This window comes from Phocoena sinus, chromosome 16, assembly GCF_008692025.1.
Source record: "Phocoena sinus isolate mPhoSin1 chromosome 16, mPhoSin1.pri, whole genome shotgun sequence".
Taxonomy (NCBI): domain Eukaryota; kingdom Metazoa; phylum Chordata; class Mammalia; order Artiodactyla; family Phocoenidae; genus Phocoena; species Phocoena sinus.
The window spans coordinates 10,564,192-10,587,438 of record NC_045778.1 but is presented as its reverse complement, the minus strand read 5'-3'; the positions used below and the strand labels follow the sequence as shown (position 1 = coordinate 10,587,438).

Genomic DNA, 23,247 nt, shown 5'->3' with positions numbered 1-23,247 from the left:
CAGGTCTGGGCACTCAGCCCTAAGGGCGCCGCCAGCTGAGATCTGCCTCTTCAGCCAGACCTGGGCACTGGCGGGAGGACCCAGACTGGGTGCTGGACGGATGCTCTGGGGCAGGGTTAAGCGGCCCATGCAGGGACCCCCTCCTCTTAGCCAGGGCGTGGACCTTGGAGGGCGAAAGCTGAGCCTTGGGACCTTCCCCTTTCTTGTCAGAACAGAGAGTAACATTTGTTTTGGTGGAAGTTTAAAGGAACATTGTGACCTGACCATGACCTGACCTCAAGAACAAAGTATCTGACACCAAGAGGTCTGCGACAGCTAACCACGCCTCTCCCTCACCTTTCCCATAAAAGGGCTTTGCTGAAAGCTTTTGGGGAGTTTGGGGGTTTTAAGGCATGAGCCACCCATCTCCTTGCATGGCCCTGCAATAAACCTTCTCTGCTCCAAACTCTGATGTTTTGGTATCGTTTGGCCTCACCAGTGCATTGGGCACATGGACTTGGCCTTCAGTAACATGGTGACTGTGCTGGTGAAGAGGGTGAGTGCGCAAATGGGGGCCAGGTCCTGTGGCCTGTGACCCAGGGAGACTGCAGCTGTGGGGACCACTGCGATGCTGACCCGTGGTGGAGCAGGACGGCTAATGGCTAACGGCCCCAAGCTCATCCCTCCCCCATTACAGCCCTCCCCTCAAGTCCCCCTCCCCGGACATGGAGATGCGGGGACGTGAGGCTGCCCAGGGAGGGCTCCCAGACGCGGCCGGGCCTGGATTGGCCTGCTCTAGGCCACCTCGTGTTCCCTTAGGGACCTCCTGGTAAAGGACCAGAGTCATCCAGGTTAAGTGTTGAACCGCCTAATGCATCTGAGAAACCTCCCACTCAGGGGTTTCCTGAAGCAGAAGCCCTGGGAAGTCAGGACACAGCAGGAGAACATCCGTCTCTGTGAAGCGTCTCCAGCCAAGTGAGCCGGCTGTGGGGCTGTCGCTAGAACGTGTGTGCCTGGCTCCCGGGGCTCAGAGTTCTGTTGGGGTCTGCTGCCAAAGAGGTGACTTCACTTCCTGGGGGCCCCTTACTTGAATCTCCTCCTCAGACAACACCGCTACACACAGCCCCGCTGGGCTGCCGACGGCTCACCCCTTCTCCACGCAACCCCATATCTCACACAGTCACACCTCACAGCCCTCTCCACCGCTCCCGGGGAGGGAGGGTCTGTGCGCAGCTTTGAGGAGGCAGACCTGGGTTCCAGACTCAATTCCCCATTCTACCTGTTCTCCATCCTGGATAAGTCACTGTGTCTCCCAGGACCTTTCTGTTTCCCTGTCTGTGCAATGGAGACTATTGTGGCCTGTACTTCTAGGGATGTCCTCAGGCATATATGGAATAGTATCTGTACAAGTGGAGGAGTGGTATCACATGTTGGAAGTGCCTCCAAACCCTTTGTTCTTTCTCTTGTCACCTCCCTGCGCCTGTTGCCCTTCTGACACCACAGTCTAAATGTCTAATGTCACTGTGTGTGTGTGTGTGTGTGTGTGTTTGCCAGTGTTCACTCCCTGAATGCCCAGTAGAAAATGCCCACGCCCCCACACACACATAGGGAGAAAATGGACAAGAACTTACCAAGATCTTAGGGTTTCTCATTACCAAAGCAGTCCCTGTGGGAGGGGTCTGAGGCTGGCCTAGAGGGTCATAACACACCCTTACTCCTGGACGCTGCCTGTCGTGGGCCCTGCGGTAGTCCGTGTGTGTTTATGGACCTCAGTTTTCAACTGTCCGGTGAGAGGGAGATTCAGAAGTATAAGAACTAAACTCAGCATAGAGCTGTCTCTAGATCCCTCTTCCCTGGTTGTGGTGTGGACAGGGGTTCACTCAGGGTTCCCATGACACAGGCACCTCCTAGGAGAAGAAGTTGCCAGATACCCATCTAGGCTGCAAAATGCTGTCCCTCTTCCCCGTGCCGTCTCCGTATCTGCTCTAACTATACCAGCACAGCCTTTTCCAGAGCCCCTGAGAGAACCTGGGTGCAGCCAGGCCCCAGCTTTGAGGACACAGAGTTGGGTTCATACCTGGCTCTGCCTATTGGCAGTCTGTGGTTCTGGGCAAGGCAGTAAGGCTCTCAGGGCCTCCCCCTCCTCCACTCATGGAGGGACCCCCGTGGTCCCCACGTCCTGATGAACACATCCTTGTGTCATCTCTTACTTTTGAGCGTGGACAGGACTTAGTGTCTCATTCTGTTCCATGGAAGGTGGCGAAGTGATACAAGGTCACTTCCAAGATTTGGTTGTCAGCAGTCAGTGTCTAACCTCCCTCCTTCCCTGTCTCTCTCTCTCTGTTTCTCTCTTTCTCTGTCTCCCCTTCTGTCTCTCCCTCCTGCCCTTTGTCTGGTCCCTTGCTATCTGGAGAGGCCCACATGGCCCAGAACTGAGGAAGGCAACAGACAGAGGAGAACTCAGAACTTCAGTCCAAACTGCATCTTTATACTACTCCTTCAGTGAGGTCAGATCCTGACTCAGTTTTGTTCACAGCTCCAAACCTCCTGGGAGACCCCGGCAGAAGCATCCAGCTGAGGCACGCTCGATTCCTGGTCCCAGAAACCTGCGATAATACATGCTTGTTGCTCAAGCCAGCAGCATTGGGAAATGTTGTCCCACAGCAACAGACCACTAATTCAGTCATTACACAGCGGGCCACGCCCGCCCCATACTCTTCTCCCCTACTCTCCGCCCACGCCCCCTTCCAGCCACACTGGCCTCCTTTACTAAATTCATCTCTGGCCAGATACATTCTGCATTCTGCTTCCGTGCCTCTACACAGCTGTGCATTCTTCTGTGCTGAGTATCTCCAGACCTGTGACTGGCTGGCTCCTTCTTGTCGTACTGCTAGAGATAGAAACGTCACTTTTGTCAAAGTATCTGGCACAGAACGCTCATATAACTATTTTGAATACATAACAAGCAAAGGAAGCAAGCAGAGGAGATTATCAAAGGGCATTAAACACTTCTCTAAATGCATTAAAGAATGTTTATATCGTCCATTCCCTGGTATAACACTCTGGTCAAAGTAGCTTGTACATAGCAGTCTTTTAAACATTTTCCTACATAGGTTTTTAAACAATTCTCTAAATGCATTACAGAATGTCTTTCAAATCCAATTCCTTAAACCACTCTCTGCTCTGTGTAGCAAGCAGGTTTCGCTGTTTTAACCATTATTCCATGTGTTTTTAAACATTTCCCTCAGTGCGTTATAGAATGTCTATCATATGCATTGTCTGAAATAACGCTCTTTTCAGTGAAGCTGATATGTGGCACTCTAATAACTATCTTTATTACGTGTCTTTCTAAACACTGCTCTAAGTTCATTACAGGGTGGATATTACAACCATTCCCTTAAATAACACAGCTTTTTAATGTAGCAAATGGGTTGCACTCTTATAGCTATCATTATTCCATATGTTTTAAAATATTTCTCAAAATGCATTATTACAAGGCTATCACATGCCTTCCTTGAGATAACACTCTTCTCAAAGTAACATGTACATAGTACTATAACCACTTTTATTGTATTTGTTTCTAAAAACTTCTCTTAATGCATTAGAGAACAGCTATCACACCTGTTGCCTTAAATAACACTTTTGTCAAGTAGCTTGCATGCACACTCATATAACCATTATTATTACGTGTTTTAATTACTTTCTAAATGCATTGCAGAATTCTGTCACTTCTGTTTTTTAAAATTAGTTTTTTTTGGAGTATAGTTGATTTACAATATTGTGTTAGTTTCTGCTGTACAGCAAAATGAATCAGTTATATATCCACTCTTCTTTTTAAACAACTTTATTGGAGTATAATTGCTTTACAGTGTCGTGTTAGTTTCTGCTGTATAACAGTGAATCAGCTATGTGTATACATATATCCCGATATCGCCCCCCTCTTGTGCCTCCCTCCCACCCTCCCTATCCCACCCATCTAGGTGGTCACAAAGCACCGAGCTGATCTCCCTGTGCTATGCAGCTGCTTCCCACTAGCTAGCTATTTTACATTTGGTAGTGTATATATGTCCATGCTACTCTCTCACTTCCTCCCAGCTTACGTTTCCCCCTCCCCGTGTCCTCAAGTCCATTCTCTACGTCTGTGTCTTTATTCCTGTCCTGCCCCTAGGTTCATCAGAACCATTTTTTTTTAGATGCCATATATACGTGTTAGTGTATGTTATTTGTTTTTCTGACTTACTTCACTCTGTATGACAGACTCTAGGTCCATCTTCCTCATTACAAATAACTCAATTTCATTTCTTTATATGGCTGAGTAATATTCCATTGTATATATGGGCTACATCTTCTTTATCCAGTCATCTGTCGATGGACACTTAGGTTGCTCCCATGTCCTGGCGATTGTAAATAGTGTGGCAGTGAACATTGTGGTACATGACTCTTTCTGAATTATGGTTTCTTCAGGGTATATGCCCAGCAGTGGGATTGCTGGGTCATATGGTAGTTCTAGTTTTAGTTTTTTAAGGAACCTCCATACTGTTCTCCATAGTGGTTTTATCAATTTACATTCCCCCCAACAGTGCAAGAGGGTTCTCTTTTCTCCACACCCTCTCCAGCATTTATTGTTTGTAGATTTTTTGATGATGGTCATTCTGACCCGTGTGAGGTGATACCTTATTGTGGTTTTGATTTGCAGTTCTCTAATGATTAGTGATGTTGAGCATCCTTTTATGTGTTTGTTGGCAATCTGTATATCTTCTTTGGAGAAATGTCTATTTAGGTCTTCCACCCATTTTTGGATTGGGTTCTTTGTTTTATTGATATTGAGCTGCTTGTATGTTTTAGAGATTAATCCTTTGTCAGTTGCTTCATTTGCAAATATTTTCTCCCATTCAGAGGGTTGTCTTTTCATCTTGTTTATGGTTTCCTTTGCTGTGCAAAAGCTTTTAAGTTTCATTAGGTCCCATTTGTTTGTTTTTATTTCCATTTCTCTAGGAGGTGGGTCTAAAAGGGTCTTGCTGTGATTTATGTCATATGTTTTCCTCTAAGAGTTTTATAGTATCTGGCCTTACATTTAGGTCTTTAATCCATTTTGAGTTTATTTTTGTGTATGGTATTAGGAAGTCTTCTAATTTCATTCTTTTACATGTAGCTGTCCAATTTTCCCAGCACCACTTATTGAAGAGGTGGTCTTTTCTCCATTGTACATTCTTGCCTCTTTTATCAAAGATAAGGTGGCAATATGTGTGTGGGTTTATCTCTGGGCTTTCTCTCTTGTTCCATTGATCTATATTTCTGTTTTTGTGGCAGTACCATACTGTCTTGATGACTGTAGCTTTGTAGTATAGTCTGAAGTCAGGGAGCCTGATTCTTCCAGCTCCATTTTTCTTTCTCAAGATTGCTTTGGCTATTTGGAGTCTTTTGTGTTTCCATACAAATTGTAAAAAATTTTGTTCTAGTTCTGTGAAAAATGCCATTGGTAGTTTGATAGGGATTGCATTGAATATGTAGATTGCTTTGGGTAGTATAGTCATTTTCACAGTGTTGATTCTTCCAATCCAAGAACATGGTATATCTCTCCATCTGTATCGTCTTTAATTTCTTTCATCAGTGTCTTATAGTTTTCTGAGTTCAGGTCATTTGTCTCCTTAGGTAGGTTTATTCCTAGGCATTTTATTCTTTTTGTTGCAGTGGTAAATGGGAGTGTTTCCTTAATTTCTCCTTCAGATTTTTCATTGTTAGTGTTTAGGAATGCAAGAGATTTCTGTGCATTAATATTGTATCCTGCTACTTTACAAATTTATTGATTAGCTCTAGTAGTTTTCTGATAGCATCTTTAGGATTCTCTGTGTATAGTATCATGTTATCTGCAAACAGTGAGACTTTTACTTCTTCTTTTCTGATTTGGATTCCTTTTTTTTCTTTTTATTCTCTGATCGCTGTGGCTAAAACTTCCAAAACTATGTTGAATAATAGTGGTGAGAGTGGGCAACCTTGTCTTGTTCCTGATCTTAGAGGAAATGGTTTCAGTTTTTCACCATTGAGAACGATGTTGGCTGTGGGTTTGTCATATATGCCCTTTATTATGTTGAGCTGGGCTCCCTCTATACCAACTTTCTGGGGAATTTTTATCGTAAATGGGTGTTGAATTTTGTTGAAAGCTTTTTCTGCATCTATTGAGAGTTTCGTATGGTTTTTATCCTTCAATTTGTTAATATGGTATTTCACATTGATTTGAGTATATTGAAGAATCCTTGCATTCCTGGGATAAACCCCACTTGATCATGGTGTATGATCCTTTTAAAGTGCTGTTGGATTCTGTTTGCTAGTATTTTGTTGAGGATTTTTGCATCTATGTTCATCAGTGATATTGGCCTGTAGTTTTCTTTTTTAGTGACATCTTTGTCTCGTTTTGGTATCAGGGTGATGGTGGCCTCATAGAATGAGTTTGGGAGTGTTCCTCCCTCTGCTACATTTTGGAAGAGTTTGAGAAGGATAGGTGTTAGTTCTTCTGTAATTGTTTGATAGAATTCACCTGTGAAGCCATCTGGTCCTGGGCTTTTGTTTGTTGGAAGATTTAAAATCACAGTTTCAATTTCAGTGCCTGTGATTGGCGTGTTCTTATTTTCTATATCTTTCTGGTTCAGTCTTGGAAGGTTGTACTTTTCTAAGAATTTGTCCGTTTCTTCTAGGTCGTCCATTGTATTGACATACAGTTGCTTGTAGTAGTCTTTCATGATCCTTTGTATTTGTGCAGTGTCAGTTGTTACTTCTCCTTTTTCATTTCTAATTCTGTTGATTTGAGTCTTCTCCCTTTTTTTCTTGATGAGTCTGGCTAATGGTTTATTATTTTTTTTATCTTCTCAAAGAACCAGCTTTTAGTTTTATCCACTCTTTATAAAATTCTTTTCCCATGTAGCTCATTAGAGAGTATTCAGATGACTTCCCTATGCTATACAGTAGGTCCTTATTAGTTATCTGTTTTACATATAGTAGTGTGTATATGTGGATCCCCATCTCCCAATTTATCCCTCCCCCACCTTTCACCCCTGGTAACCATAAGTTTGTTTTCTACATCTGTGACTTTTATTTCTGTTTTATAAACAGGTTGATTTGTAATATTTCTTAGATTCCACATATAAGCAATATCATATGGTATTTGTTTTTCTCTGACTGACTTAGTATGACCGTCTCTAGGTCCTTCCATGTTGCTGCAGATGAGGTTATTTCATTCTTTTTTATGGCTGAGTAATATTCCATTGTGTATATATACCACATCTTCTTTATCCATTCCTCTGTCGATGGACATTTAGGTTGCTTCCATGTCCCAGCTATTGTAAATAGTGTTGCAGTGGACATTGGGGTGCATGTACCTTTTCAAATTATGGATTTCTCTGGGTATATGCCGAGGAGTGGGATTGCAGGATCATATGGTAGTTCTAATTTTAGTTTTTTAAGGAAACTCAATACTGTTCTCCATAATGGTTGTACCAATTTACATTCCTACCAACAGTATACAAGTGTTCCCTTTTCTCCACACCCTCTCCAGAATTTACTATTTGTAGATTTTTTTGATGATGGCCATTCTGACTGATGTGAGGTGATACCTCACTGTGGTTTTGATTTGTATTTCTCTAATAATTAGTGATGTTGAGCATCTTTTCACGTGCTTTTTGGCCATCTGTATGTCCTCTTCTGAGAAATGTCTATTTAGATCTCCCACCCATTTTTTGATTGGGTAGTTTGTATTTTTGATATAGAGCTGCATGAGGTTTTCTTGTATTTTGGAGATTAATCCCTTGTTGGTTGCTTCGTTTGCAAATATTTTCTCCCATTCTGAGGGTTGTCTTCGTTTTGTTTATGGTTTCCTTTGTTGTGCAAAAGTAAGTTTCATTAGGTCCCGTTTGTTTATTGTTGTTTCTATTTTCATTACTCTAGGAGGTGGATCAAAAAAGATCATGCTGCAATTTATGTAAGAGGATGTTCTGCCGATGTTTTCTTCTAAGAGTTTTATTGTATCCAGGCTTACATTGAGGTCTTTAATCCCTTTTGAGTTTATTTTTGTGTATGGTGTTAGGGAGTGTTCTAATTTCATTCTTTTACATGTAGCTGTCCAGTTTTCCCAGCACCGTTTATTGAAGAGACTGTCTTTTCTCCATTGTATAGTTTTGCCTCCTTTGTTATAGATTAGGTGACCATAGGTGCTTGGGTTTATCTCTGCACTTTCTGTCCTGTTCCATTGATCTATATTTCTGTTTTTGGCCAGTACCATACTGTTTTGATTCCTGTGGCTTTGTAGTGTAGTCTGAAACCAGGGAGCCTGACTCCTCTAGCTCCGTTTTTCTTTCTCAAGATTGCTTTGGCCATTCGGGGTCTTCTGTGTTTCCATTCATATTGTAAAATTTTTTGCTCTAGTTCTGTGAAAAATGCCATTGGTAATTTGACAGGGATTGCACTGAATCTGTAGATTGCTTTGGGTAGTATAGTCATTTTCACGATATTGATTCTTCCAATCCAAGAACGTGGTATCTCTCTCCATCTGTTTGTGTCATCTTTGATTTCTTTCATCAGTATCTTATAGTTTTCTAAGTTCAGGTCATTTGGCTCCTTAGGCAGGTTTATTCCTAGGTATTTTATTCTTTCTGATGTGATGGTACGTGGAATTGTTTCCTTTATTTCTCTTTCTCATCTTTTGTTGTTAGCGTATAGAAATGAAACAGATTTCTGTGTATTAATTTTGTATCCTGCACCTTTACCAAATTCGTTGAGGAGTGCTAGTAATTTTCTGGTGGCATGTTCAGGATTTCCTATGTATAGTATCATGTCATCTCCAAACAGTGACAGTTTTACTTCTTCTTTTCCAATTTGGATTCCTTTTATTTCTTTTTTTCTCTGATTGCCGTGGCTAGGACTTCCAAAAATATGTTGAATAATAGTGGTGAGAGTGGACACCCTTGTCTTGTTCCTGATTTTAGAGGAAATGGTTTCAGTTTTTCACCATTGAGAATGATGTTTGCTGTGGGTTTGTCGTAGATGGCCTTTATTATGTTGAGGTAGGTTCCCTTTATGTGCACTTTCAAAATGGGTGTTGAATTTTGTCAAAAGGTTTTTCTGCACCTATCGAGATGATCATATGGTTTTTATTCTTCAATCTGTTAGTGTGGTATATCACATTGATTGATTACTGTATACTGAAGAATCCTTGGATCCCTGAGATAAATTCCCCTTGATCATCGTGTATGATCCTTTTAATATGTTGTTGGAGTCACTTTGCTAGTATTTTGTTGAGTGTCTTTGTGTCAGTGTTCATCAGTGATATTGGCCTGTAATTTTCTTTTTTAGTGTGTGTGATATCTTTGTCTGGTTTTGGTATCAGGGTGATGGTGGCCTTGTAGAATAAGTTTGGGAGTTTTCCTTCCTTTCCAATTTTTTTGAAGAGTTTCAGAAGGATAGGTGTTAACTGTTCTCAGAATGTTTGACAGAATTTGTCCGTGAAGCCATCTGGTCCTCTGCTTTTGTTTGCTGCAAGTTTTTAAATCACAGTTTCAATTTCAGTGCTTGTTATTGGTCTGTTCATATTTTCTCTTTCTTCCTGGTTCAGTCTTGGAAGGTTGTACCTTTCTATGAATTTGTCCATTTCTTCTAGGTTGTGCATTTTATTGGCATATAATTGCTTGTAGTGGTCTCTTATGATCCTTTATATTTCTGTGGTATCAGTTGTAACTTCTCCTTTTTCATTTCTAATTTTATTGATTTGAGTCCTCTTCCTTTCTTTCTTGATGAGTCTGGCTAAAGTTTTAGCAATTTGAGATCTTTGCAATTGTTTTCTTTGTTTCTGTTTCATTTATTTCTGCTCTGATCTTTATGATTTCTTTCCTTCTGCTAACTTTGGGTTTTGTTTGTTCTTCTTTCTCTAGTTCCTTTAGGTGTAATGTTAGATTGTTTATTTGAGATTTTTCTTGCTTCTTGAGGCAGGATTGTATGACTATAAACTTCCCTCTTAGAACTGCTTTTGCTGCATTCCATAGGTTTTGGATCATCGTGTTTTTGTTGTCATTTGTCTCTAGGTATTTTTTGATTTCCTCTTTGATTTCTTCAGTGCTCCACTGGTTGTATCGTAACATTGTTTAGCCTCCATGTGTTTTGTGTTTTGTACAGTTTTTTCCCTGTAATTGATTTCTAATCTCATAGTATTGTGGTCAGAGAAGATGCTTGATATGATTTCAGTTTTCTTAAACCTACTGAGGTTTGATTTGTGACCCAAGATATGATCTATCCTGGAGAATGTTCCATGTGCATTTGAGAAGAAAGTGTATTTTTCTGCTTTCCGATGGAATGTCCTATAGGTATCAATTAAGTCTGTCTGGTCTAATGTGTCATTTAAGGCTTGTGTTTCCTTATTAATTTTCTGTCTGGATGATCTGTCCACTGGTGTAAGTGGAGTGTTAAAGTCCCCCACTATTATTGTGTTACTGTCAACTTCCCCTTACATTCCTGTTAGCATTTGGCTTATATGTTGAGATGCTCTATTTTGGGTGCACATATATTTACAATTGTTATATCTTATTCTTGGATTGACCCCTTGATCCTTATGTAGTGTCCTTCCTTGTCTTTTGGAAGAGTCTTTATTGTAGTCTGTTTTGTCTGATGTGAGTATTGCTACTCCAGCTTTCTTTTGATTTCCATTTGAATGGAATATCTTTTTCCATCCCTTCACTTTCACTGTGTATGTGTCCTTAGGTCTGAAGTGGGTCTCTTGTAGAGAACATATATATGGGTCTTATTTTTGTATCCATTCAGCCAGTCTGTGTCTTTTGTTTGGAGCATTTAATCAATCACATTTAAGGTAGTTATCGATATGTATGTTCCTATTGCCATTTTCTGAATATTTTTGGATTTGTTTTTGTAGGTCTTTTTTCTTCCTTCCTCTTTTGTTCTCTTGTGGTTTGATAACCATCTTTGGTGTTGTGTTTGGGTTGCTTTTTCTTTTTTGTGTGTATTTATTGTAGTTTTGGGTTTGCTGTTCCTATGAGTTTTTGATATAGCAGTCTATATATGTACAAGGTTGTTTTAAGTTGTTGGTCTCTCTCCCACCTAGAGGAGTTCCTTTAGCATTTGTTGCAAAGCTGGTCTGTTGGTGATGAATTCTCTTTGCTTTTGCTTGTCTGTGAAGCTTTTGATTTCTCCATTGAATCTGAATGAGAGCCTTGCTGGGTAGAGTATTGTTGGTTGTAGGTTTTTCCCTTTCACCACTTTAAGTATATCATGCCACTCCCTTCTGGCCTGCAGAGTTTCTGCTGAAAAATCAGGTGATAACCTTATGGGGATTCCCTTGTATGTTATTTGTTGCTTTTCCCTTGTTGCTTTTAGTGTTTTTTCTTTGTATTTAATTTTTGTTAGTTTGATTGATATGTAATATGCTCCTGATGGGTGGGGCTGTGTTCCTGTCTTGCTCATTGTTTGGCCTGAGGCATTCCTGCACTGGAGCTTGCAGGCTGTTATGTGGGATTGGGTCTTGGTGCCAAAATGTGGACCTCCTGCTGAGATAATGCTGATTAATATTCCCTGGGCCTCTGCTACCAGGGTGATTGCCCCCACAGTGATCTACAGCCCATACCCGCTTCCCCAGGAGACCCTCCAAGACCCCTAGGTAGGTCTAGCTCAGGTTCCTATGGAGGTACTGCTTCGTGCTGGGTCCCAGTGCACATGAGATCTTGTGTGTACCCTCCAAGAGCGGAGTCTATTTCTCCCCACACTGTGGGGTTCCTGCCCTCAAGCCCTGCTGGCCTTCAATTCTAAATGCTCTGGGGGTTCTTCCTCCCAATGCCAGACCCTCAGACTGTCTTGGAGGGTTATTTTTATGTGGGAATGTCCCTGTGTAGCCTGCGTTTTTTGTTTGTTGTTGTTACGAGGGTTGTTTTCAGCATGGGTGTCTGCCACGTCTTTTCCTCAGTGTATGCTGGCCATTATCCCCTTGATAGGAGGTTTGGCTGGTGTTGTGGTGACCAGATCCTGCACTGGGTATTGAGCGGGGCCTCCCCTTTGGTCTGTGGTTGTCACTGCCCTGTCAGGGGCAGAGTCTGCTCCCTAGTTGTTGTTGAAGAGGCCCCCAGATCTGTTTCTTAGCTGTGTTTCTGATCTGCGATGCAAGGTAGATGGGATTGGAGCACTCCCACTGGGAGAGAAGCCACTGAGTATTCCTCCTCTGGAGATGTTCACCTGTGAGCGTGCTCTGTTGTGTCACCTTTCACCTGTTGTGCGGGCTCAGAAGTTACTCTGTTGTTGGCACTGCTCTCAGTCCCACCTTAACCATGAGTATGTTGGCAGTTGGCCCTGGTGTCTCTCAGGTGTTGTTTTCACCAGGCCACCAGCGGAGATCCACTGAAGTCAGGTCCCAAGACTGCAGTAATCATGGATCTGGACCCATTGCGGGTGCTATGGGGACAGCCCGTCCCCTGCATGTACTTGCCCACAAACCCCACAGCTGCTAAAGCTAGACTCGTCTCAGCTGTGGGAGCACTTGTCGACCATTCAGATGTTTTGCTGGTGCTGAGTTTACAATGCTGGTCATTGGGGGTGTGTGTGATTCCACGGTTTGTGCAGTTGTGAGGAGAGATTTCAGCTTCTTCCTTCGTTGCATGGCCCCTGGGACACAGCTGTGGTTTCAGCTCCACCTCTGCATGTCGGCCACCCACAGGTGTCTGCTCCTGAGGCTGCCCTGAAACACATGAGTCCACTCTGGTAGGGACGGGTCAGGCAGTGTATCCAGAGGCCTCGGGTACAAGAGAGCCGGCCCCAGCAGGGATGGTTGCGTTGCATGGAGAGTTGGCGGCAGCGTGCGTGAGAGAGCTGGCCTGGAGGGGTGGGGCACGTGGGAGCGGGAGAGAGCCAGCCCTGGCGGGAGCCCTTCCTAGTGCCTGGGGAGGCAGGTGTCAGCCGGTGGGGAGAGAGGCTGCAGTGGTGGCCACGCCATTTGTGCGTCTCTCAGCAACTGGTACCTTGCTCCTATGGTGGTCCAGGTTTCCTTCACGAGCATTCCAGGTTGCGGATTTCCTCACTCCCATGCCCTCAGGCTGTCCCCTTCTCAGGGCCAACAGCAGTTCCCTCCCCGGGTCTGTTCTCCAAACCCCATATTCCAGCACCCAGTCCCCGTCCGCACTGGGGACACACTTTTCAGGCTGAGGCCGCCAGGGCTGTGGCTCGGTCCCTCTGTTCAGGTCTCACTCTGTCCTGCCTGCCACAGTCTGGTTGCTGCACTCGCCTCAGAGCCCCCGAAGGACCCCTTCTGTCCCAGCTGATCTCCTGTCAGTGAGGGGGCTTCCCCAGATGCAGTAACCTCTCCTCTCCTTCAGCTCCCCCAAGGGGCGCAGGTCCCGTCCCGCGTCCTCTCCTCTTCCTTTTTTCCTTATTCTTTCTTTTGTCCTACCCGGTCACGTGGGGATCTTTCTTGCCCTTTTAGGTGTCTGACGTCCTCTGCTAGTGTTCAGCAGGCGCTCTGTGGCAACTGTTCCATGTGTTCCTGAGGCGTTTGTGGGGGGAGGAGCTCCACGTCCTCCTCTGCCGCCGCCATCTTGTCCCCCCTTTCACATTCTTTTCTCCAATAACACTCTTCTATAGGTGTTGTAGAATACAGGTTCCACTTTTATAAACATATTCACTCCATGACACAGTGCTGTGTGTGAATTACAAGTTTAAGGTATACAGCGTAGTAACTTGCCTTACATATATTGAGAAATGATTCGCACAGTAAATTCAGTTAATATCCATTATCTCATGGATACAGAAAAAAGAAGAAACCTATTTTCCTTGTGATAAGGATTCTTAGGATCTGCTCTGAACAACTTTCAAATATACCATACAGCAGAGTTAATTATAGCCATTATGTTTTACATTATATACCCAGGACTTATTTATCTTAGAACTGAACGTTTATACATTTTGACCACTTTCATCCAACTGCCCATCCCCACCTACCACCTCTGGTAACCACAAATCTCAGCTCTTTTTCTATGAGTTTGGTTTTTCTGTTTGTTTGCTTGTTAGATTACACATATAAGTGAGATCCTACAGTATTTGTCTGTCTCTGTCTGACTTATTGCACTTAGAATAAATCATCAGGGTCTTTCCATGTTGTCACAGATGGCAGGATTTCCTTCTTTTATGGCTGACTCTTTCACTGCATATAAATACAATCTTTTCCCTCCATCTATCAGTGGGTACTTTTTTTTTAACATTTTTATTGGAGTATAATTGCTCTATAATGGTGTGTTAGTTTCTGCTTTATAACAAAGTGAATCAGCTATACATATACATATATCCCCATATCTCCTCCCTCTTGCAGTGGACACTTTCATTGTTTCCATGTCTTAGTTAATGTAGATAATGCTGCTGGGAACATGGGGGTGCAGCTATGTCTTTGACATAGTGTTTTTGTTTCCTTCATATATATTCTCACTAGTGGAATTACCAAGTCAAATGGTAGTTCTAATTTTTTGAGGGAACTCCACACTGTCTTCCATAGTGGCTGTTCCAAGTTACAGTCCCACCAACAGTGCACAATATAGTTCCCTTTTCTCCATATCCTTGCCAGCATTCATTTCTTGATAGGTATTCTAACGGGTGTGAAAGAATTTCAATCTAAAGTGGAACCAGGGACTTCCCCCGTGGTGCAGTTGTTGAGAATCCATCTGCCAGTGCAGGGGACATGGGTTCGTGCCCTGGTCTGGGAAGATCCCACATGCCACGGAGCAACTAAGCCCGTGCACCACAGCTCCTGGGCCCGCGTGCCACAACTACTGAAGCCCACGTTCCTAGAGCCCATGCTCTGCAACAAGAGAAGGCACCACAATGAAGAGTAGCTCCTCTCGCTGCAACAAGAGAAAGCCCAGGTGCAGCAACAAAAGACCCAATGCAGCCAAAAATAAATAAATTTATTAAAAGAAATAAAGTGGAACCAAAGGATATAAAATGGAAAATCTTATACATGTGCCCTCAGAAAAACAAAAGTTATGGACTGATTTCCTGTGTGTGCCTGATTTATAGGAAACTGTTAATATTTGAATTTTCTTAAATAATAGGGAGTTGGTCAGGGGAAATCAACCTTGGGAAGTTTTGCTTATGGTTTCCACAGTCATGAACAAGAAATGACCCAGGTCGGATTGGTCCCAAAAAAATAAGCTGAATTGAGCTTTGTTTGTATGACTAGACTGGTTTTGTCTGTACAGGAAATTTTCAAAGCTGACCTCTGGGGTATATATATGTGTGTGTGTGTGTGTGTGTGTGTGTGTGTTGTTTTTTAACAGACTCTAGATGAACTCTCTTTACATTCCCTGCCCATAAATACAGCCTACCCCAGACCCTCAGTGGACTCACTTGTAGCTTGCTTCAATTTGCATGTCCTGATTTGTATTTCTCTGCTATTCCTGAATAAAGTCATTTTTTTGACAATTTGAGCCTGTCTCATTTTCCTTTTTTATTTAGGTCGATACAGGCTAGAGATATTATGGTTTTGATTTGCATTTCTCTAATTATTGAGAACCTTTTTGTGTACCTGTTGTCCATTTGAATGTCATCTTTGGAAAAACATCTGTTCAGATTTGACATGAGTTACATGAGTTCTTTTTAACTTTTGTATGTTAACCCTTTTCAGATATATGGGTTACAAAAAATTTTTTTTCCATTCAATAGGTTGCCATTTCATTTTGTTGTTTCATTTTGTTTGCTCTGCAGAGCTTTTTACTTTGATGTAATCATGTTTATTTTGTTGCTTGTGCTTTAGGTGTTAACATGCAAAAAAATCATTGCCAAGCCCCATGTCAAGGAGTTATTTTCCTATGTTTTCCAAGTCTTATATTTAGTCTTTAATCAATTTTGAGTTACGTTTTGTGAGTTGTGTAAGATAGGGATCTATTATAATTCTTTTACCTGTGAATATCCAATTTTCCTAGCACTGTTTATTGAAGAAATTGTCTTTTCTTCATTGAGTATTCTTGGCTCCCTTATCAAATATTAGTTGACCATATATGCATGGGTTTGTTTCTGGGCTCTCAATTCTTTTCCATTGGTTTATGTGTCTGTTTTATGCCAGTACCATACTGTTTTGAACACCTTAGCTTTATAATATAGCTTGAAATCAGAAAGAATGAACCTTTGCTTTGTTCTTTCTCAGGGTGCTTTGGCTATTCAGGGTCTTTGGCTGTTTCCCATAAATTTTAGGGTTTTTTTTTTTCTTATATAAAAGAAAATACCATTGGAATCTTGACAGGGATTGCACTAAATCTGTAGATGACTTTGGTTGGTATGGACATTTTAATATTACTAATTCTCCCAACCCATGAGCATGGGATACCTTTCCATTTGTTTGTGTTTATCTTCAGGTTCTTTCATCTGTGTCTTGTAGTTTTTTTCAGTGTAGAGATCTTTAACCACCTTGGTTAATTTTATTCCTGGGTATTTTACTGTTTTTGATGCTATTGTGAATGGAAGAGTTTTCTTTTTCAAAAATTCATTGTTAGTGTATAGCAATGCTGATATTTTAATGTTATTTTTGTATCCTGTAATTTTCCTGAATTTGTTGCTTAGAAAGAACAGGGTGGGTTTTTTTTTTTTGTGTGTGTGTGGAGTCTTTAGGATTTTCTCTATAAAATCAATGCCATCTGCAAATAGAGACAATTTTACTCTTTTCCAATTCTGATGCCTGTTTTTCTTGCATGCATGCTCTGGCTGGGACTTCCACTGTTGTGTTGAATAGAAGTGATAAGGGTGGGCATCCTTGTCCAGATCTTAGTGGGAAAAGCTTTCAGCCTTTCACCACTGAGTATGATGATGTGGGCTTGTCATACATAGCCTTTATTATGTTAAGGTATATTCTTTCTAGATCTAATTTGTTATGAGTTATTATCCTGAACAGATGTTGAATTTTGTCAAATGCTTTTTCTATATCTATCAAATGATCATATGATTTTTTTTTCTTTCATTCTATTAGAATGATGTATCACGTTTATTGATTTGTGTATGTTGAAGCAATCTTGCATCCCAGGGATAAATCCCTCTTGAATCATGGTGAATGATCCTTTTAATGTGCTGCTGAATTTGATTAGCTCATATTTTACTGAGAATTTTTCCATCTATATTCTCAGGGATATTACCTATTTTAATTTTTATTTTATATTGGAGTATAGTTGATTAACAATGTGTTAGTTTCAGGTGTACAGCAAAGTGATTCACTTATACATATATCTATTCTTTTTCAAATTCTTTTCCCATTCAGGTTATTACAGAATACTGAGCAGAGTTCCCTGTGCTATACAGTAGGTCCTTGTTGGTTATCTGTTTTAAATACAGCAGTGTGTACATGTCAATCCCAAACTCCCTGTCTGTCCTTCCCCACACCCCCATCCTTCCACCCTGGTAAGCATGAGTTAATTCTGAGTCTGTTTCTGTTTTGTAAGTAAGTTCACTAGTATCATTTGTTCTTTAGATTCCGCATATAAGCACTATCATGATATTTGTCTTTCTCTGTGTGACTGACTTCACTTAGTATGATAATCTCCAGGTCCATGCATGTTGCTACAAATGACTATACTACCCAAGGCAATCATTAAGGATATTGACCCATAGTTTTCTTTTCCTCTGGTGTCCTTCCCTGGCTTTGGTATTAGAGTAATGCTGGCCTCATAAAATGAGTTTCAGAATTTCACACCTCTTTGATTTTCTTTTTAAGAATTTGAGGATTGATTAATTCTTCTTTAAATGTTTGGTGAAATTCACCTGTGAAGCCATCTGGTCCTGGGGTATTCGATGTTGAGAGATTTTTTTTTTTCCACTCATTATTTGTTATTGATATGCTCAGATTTTCTATTTCTCCCCGATTCAGTCTGTAGGTTGTACATTTCTAAGGATTTTTCCATTTCTTCTAGGTCATCCAGTTTGTTGGTGTATACTTTTTCATATAGCTTATGATCCTTTGTTTTTCTGTAGTATCAGTTGTAATGGCTCCTCTTTCATTTATAATGTTGTTGATTTGGGTCCTCTCTCTTCTTTTTTTGGTTAGTCTACCTAAAGGTTTGTCAATTTATTTCATCTTTTCAATGAACCAACTCTGTTTTATTAATTTTTAGGTTGTTTTCCTGTTCTCTCTTTTATTTATTTGTGCTCTAATCTTTATTATTTCCTTCCTTCTACTTTGGGCTCAGTTTGTTCTTTTTCTACTACTTTGAGGCATAGAGTGAGGAATCTTTCTTGTTTCGTTACCAGACCAAGTTTGTTTGCCTGATGTGCAACAAGCTAACAGGCTGAGGTACTGAGGTTTGCAGCAAAGAAAGGGGGGGAGATGGGAGAACAAGTCTCAAATCTGCCTCCCTAATGTTGGGGGGCTTGGAATATTTATGGCATAAAGAAGCAGGGTGGTCTTAGGTGTGGGGAAAGATGATTGGAGGTAGGGAAGAGGTGAGGCAATCTGTGTTCTGTGCAGGTGTATCTGAATTACATTTTTCTTCATGGGATATATGTTCAAAAATGGAGGCGTGCTACTGGGTATGTACCCTGAGAAAACCATAATTCAAAAAGAGTCATGTACCACAATGTTCATTGCAGCTCTATTTACAATAGCCAGGACATGGAAGCAACCTAAGTGTCCATCAACAGATGAATGGATAAAGAAGATGTGGCACACATATACAATGGAATATTACTCAGCCATAAAAAGAAACGAAATTGAGTTATTTGTAGTGAGGTGGATGGACCTAGACTATCATACAGAGTGAAGTAAGTCAGAAAGAGGAAAGCAGCATATGCTAACACACATATATGGAATCTGAAAAAAAAAAAAGGTTCTGAAGAACCTAGGGGCAGGACAGGAATAAAGATGCAGACATAGAGAATGGACTTGAGGACACGGGGAGGGGGAAGGGTAAGCTGGGATGAAGTGAGAGAGTGGCATGTACATATATACACTACCAAGTGTAAAATAGATAGCTAGTGGGAAGCATCCGCATAGCACAGGGAGATCAGCTTGGTGCTTTGTGTCCACCTAGAGGGGTGGGATAGGGAGGGTGGGAGGGAGATGCAAGAGGGAGGAGATATGGGGATGTGTGTATATTATAGCTGACTTACTTTGTTATACAACAGAAACTAACACCACTGTAAAGCAATTCTACTCCAATAAAGATGTTAAAAACAAAAGGAAGATATGTAATCTGGAAAAAACAAATGGAGGTGTGTAGCGTGATATGAAGGTCTAGTTTTGGGCACTCTGACATCAAAAAGCCATTCATCAAACACTTGCATAGGCCCAGTTTTAGGATTAGTGGTCCCAACCAGTCTTAATTGGCTCAGCTTGAACTAGACTCAGCTGACTGCAAGTTCCTGGAAAACAACTCAGGCGACCATTTTATTGTTTAAGCTACATGAAGCTTGAAGAGCATGTAATTTGCAATAAAATAACAAGGCAAGTTTGCTCAGTGAAGGCAGGCTACAAGCAGAGGGGTTTTTAGCAAGCTGTAATACAAACTCAACTTCTGTAAATCACCAGTTTCTACTAACCCTATGGGGCATGGTTTTAAGTTTTGTTTTTTTTTTTAACCCTGTGGGGCATGGTTTCAGTTTCTTTTTTTTTTTTTAATTTTATTTATTTATGGCTGTGTATGGCTCTTCGTTTCTGTGTGAGGGCTTTCTCTAGTTGCAGCAAGTGAGGGCCTCTCACTATCGCGGCCTCTCTTGTTGTGGAGCACAGGCTCCAGACGCACAGGCTCAGTAATTGTGGCTCACGGGGCTAGTTGCTCTGTGGCACGTGGGATCTTCCCAGACCAGGGCTCGAACCCGTGTCCCCTGCATTGGCAGGCAGATTCTCAACCACTGCGCCACCAGGGAAGCCCGGTGTCAGTTTCTTAACACACTATTTGACCAGGGGAGTTTTTTTGCAAAAACTAATGCCTGTGGCTGGCAATTTGTTATGTAAGTGAATATTGAAACACCCGTGTTTGAGTAAATATCAACTTTTTTTGCACTTAATGTATTTATTTGAAACTTTGTACATGTCTTACTAAAGCATTCTAATATGTCGTTGGAGTGTGATAGGCAGTATAGCAGGCACCTCTGCAGGGGAACAGAACATCTATTACAAATATGCTCTGTTTCACTGTAGTTTCCCCTGGAAGAGCAGACTCTACATTTTATGGCAGCATTTTTTTTTTTTTTTTAGTCCTGTGGGTATTATTTTCTCTAGAATATGTTCTTTTATTTTACCTGATAGTCGACAAGGTGGATCGACTTGTGGGGGGCTCTTTTAGAAACGCCACAAGAAGGACCAGGTGTGGGACTACCACTACTTTCACCAGAATGGTCAGTTATCCATTCTCTAGCTACTGCTAACAAAAATTGCTTGTGAGTCATTTTATTCCGTGCATTAAGGCTACAATAAATTTTATTTGTTTATTTAGGCTGTGCTGGGTCTTAGCTGCAGCCTGCGGGATCTGTTTTAGTGTGGCATGAGGACTCTTAGTTGCGGCATGCAGAATTCTTAGTTGCAGCATGTGGGCTCTTAGTTGTGACATGCAGAATCTTAGTTGTGGCATGCATGCGGGATCTAGTTCCCCAACCAGGGATCGAACCCAGGCCCCCTGCATTACTCAAATAGAAACCCACTTTCTTATACCATTTTCGAGTTTTCTGGAAGATATTGAAGTTTGCCAGTTATTGATCGGATCAAGCAACTCCTTTCATATATTTATTATATTCTAATACATAAGTGGGCTTAGTTGTCTGATGGCCAATCCTTCTGTCTTCCTTTCCTGTAGATGCTGTGGAGGCGTCATGAATAGTTGTCACCATGCAGACCAGCCTCTTGTCTTTCCATATAAGAAGAATCACTTCTCCCTTCCGTAAGAATGTCATTTTCCTCCCCTGCCATAGATTTTTAGATTTCTCCTTTAATTGGTTTGGTAGACAATGATTCTCTCTTATATTCCCACAAACTCTGGTTTTATTTTTCAACAGTATTTCAGATGTGGACACACCATTGTAATAACTGTCTTGGTTAAATATGGTGCCATGAACCAAGATAAGGTTGTAGGACTGATAATATTGTTTCTTGCAGTTTCTTTCCTTCACCTGTGTAAATCTCAAGGCTGCATATATATCCAGTTTCACTTTAGCTAACCATCCTGACCAAAATTCCATATTCTGTGAGTTTTCCCAGATTATAGGTTTTGAATCTGAGTCATCCTCTCCACGTTATCATTGCCTCATCAAGTGATAACTCTGGGTATATAGACTGATTGAAATTTTGGTAGAAAATAATCCAAAAGAGGTTTAACTTTTGAAATTCTGTCTGCAGGAAGAGGAGTTTCCAAGTTATCGTTAAAGTGAAGAAATGTCATTATTTGTTTGAACCTTCTTCTCGTCATAATCTTTGGAAAGATAGGTGTTTCAAGTAAGGGATCAGTCGACCGATATCCTTTCCAGTGTGACTTTCTTATTTGTGCCATCAAAATTATTAATCCAAGAAACCTCTTCATGTTACTGTTGGTTACAGCAGTCCATTTTAAAACCTTATCATACTTTTTATATGATTTTTCATTTTGTTGGTGATACAAGTTTGAGAAGTGACCAACTCGAACAAGTTACCAAAAATTAATTCTGTTATTTCACTAACACTTTGCTGGTTATTACATTCTGCAGTTACACCTGACACACCTGTAAAGTCTTCTAATTTTCCTGAAATGTTGTCTTCAATCCACTCTTCTGTAGAAGCAAAGGAGCATTCTCCAGCACTGTAAGTTTCATTTTCACTTTCTATATCAGAATCAGTCACTAAGATTTTTTGTCTTTTTTTGGTCTAATATTCACATCGTCTGAATAAGAACTATAATTTTCTGATACAATAGTATATATGCCTCTTGGACAGTCAGAGGAAGTATCTGCACAAAATTCACTGAAAAATTCTTCTTCACAAAATTTTGCAATGCATCATTTTTGAAAACTTTATGGTAATAAACTATGCAGAAGGTTGGAACAAAAACCTAATGGAGCAAAATGTGAATGATAACGGCAGTCATAAGTTGTATAATGAACCCTTGATCAATTCTAAGCTCTGACAACTTCGCATGGTGATGTAAATTATGTCACTCTCTAAAAACTTATTGATACGTCTCTGGTCAGTAACGTTTGGGTAACAAAAGATGTATTAATACATCTCCGGTCAATAATGTGTTAATGTAGGCATTTATTGTTATGAACTTTCCTCTCAGAATTGCTTTTGCTGTATCCTATAAGTTTTGGTATGTTGTCTTTCCATTTTTGTTTGTCTCAAGGTACTTTTTTATTCCCCTTTTAATTGCTTTAAGACATTGGTTGTTCAGGGTGTGTTGTTATTTTCTGTGTATTCATGAATTTTCCAGTTATCCTCCTGTTGATTTTTAGTTCCTTGTAATTGTGGTCCGAGGAGATACTTGGTATGATTTCAATCTTCTTGAATTTGCTAAGATTTGTTTTGTGGCCTAAGATATGGTCTGTCCTAGATAATGTTCCATGTGCACTTGATGAGAATGCATATTCTGCTGTTGTCGGATAGAACGTTCTGTATATGTCTATCAGGTCTATTTGGTATGTAGTTCTGTTTAAAACCACTGGATCCTTATTGATTCTCTGGATGATCTATCCTTTTTGAAAGTGCAGTATTAAAATCCCCCACTGTTCCTGTATTGATGTTTATTTCTCCTTTTAGCCCATGTAGTTTTACTTTATATGTTGATATTTAGTTGCTTCAATGTTGGTGCATAAATATATACAAACATTGTATACCTTTTTAATGGAATGATCCCTTTACATGTGTGTGTGTGTCTGTGTGTGTATAACACTTTTCCCTTTCTACCAGTGTCAGTTTAAAGTCTGTTTTGTCTGATATAAGTACAGTTACCACTGCTATTTTTGGTTACCATTTTCAGGAAATATTTTTTTCCATTCCCTCACTTTTAGTCTATGTATGTCTTTGAGGCTAAAGTGAGTCTCTTGCAGGCAGCATGTCATTGGGTCTTATTGTTTTGTCCAATTAGCCATCTTTGTCTTTTGATTGGAGACTTTAATCTACTTATGTTTAAAGCAGTCATTGATAGGTAATAACTTACTATTGCCATTTTGTTAATTGTTTTCTGAGTGTTTTGTAGACCCATTGTTCCTTGCTTCTTATCCTGCTGTGTTTGTGTTTGATGTCTTTTGGAATTAGTATACTTTGACTTCATTATCATGTTTTTTGTGTGTATGAATACTACA

General features: G+C 40.8%; 1 long non-coding RNA gene across 1 annotated transcript in view; it reads left to right on the top strand.

Moving 5' to 3' along the window:
* The window catches only part of LOC116741524, a 70,537-nt gene that overhangs the window by 15,912 nt on the left and 31,378 nt on the right, over positions 1-23,247 (top strand). The window contains exons 5-6 of the long non-coding RNA XR_004346186.1: positions 20,775-20,858; positions 21,658-21,751. This is a non-coding gene — a long non-coding RNA (uncharacterized LOC116741524). The remainder of the gene's footprint in view (positions 1-20,774; positions 20,859-21,657; positions 21,752-23,247) is intronic.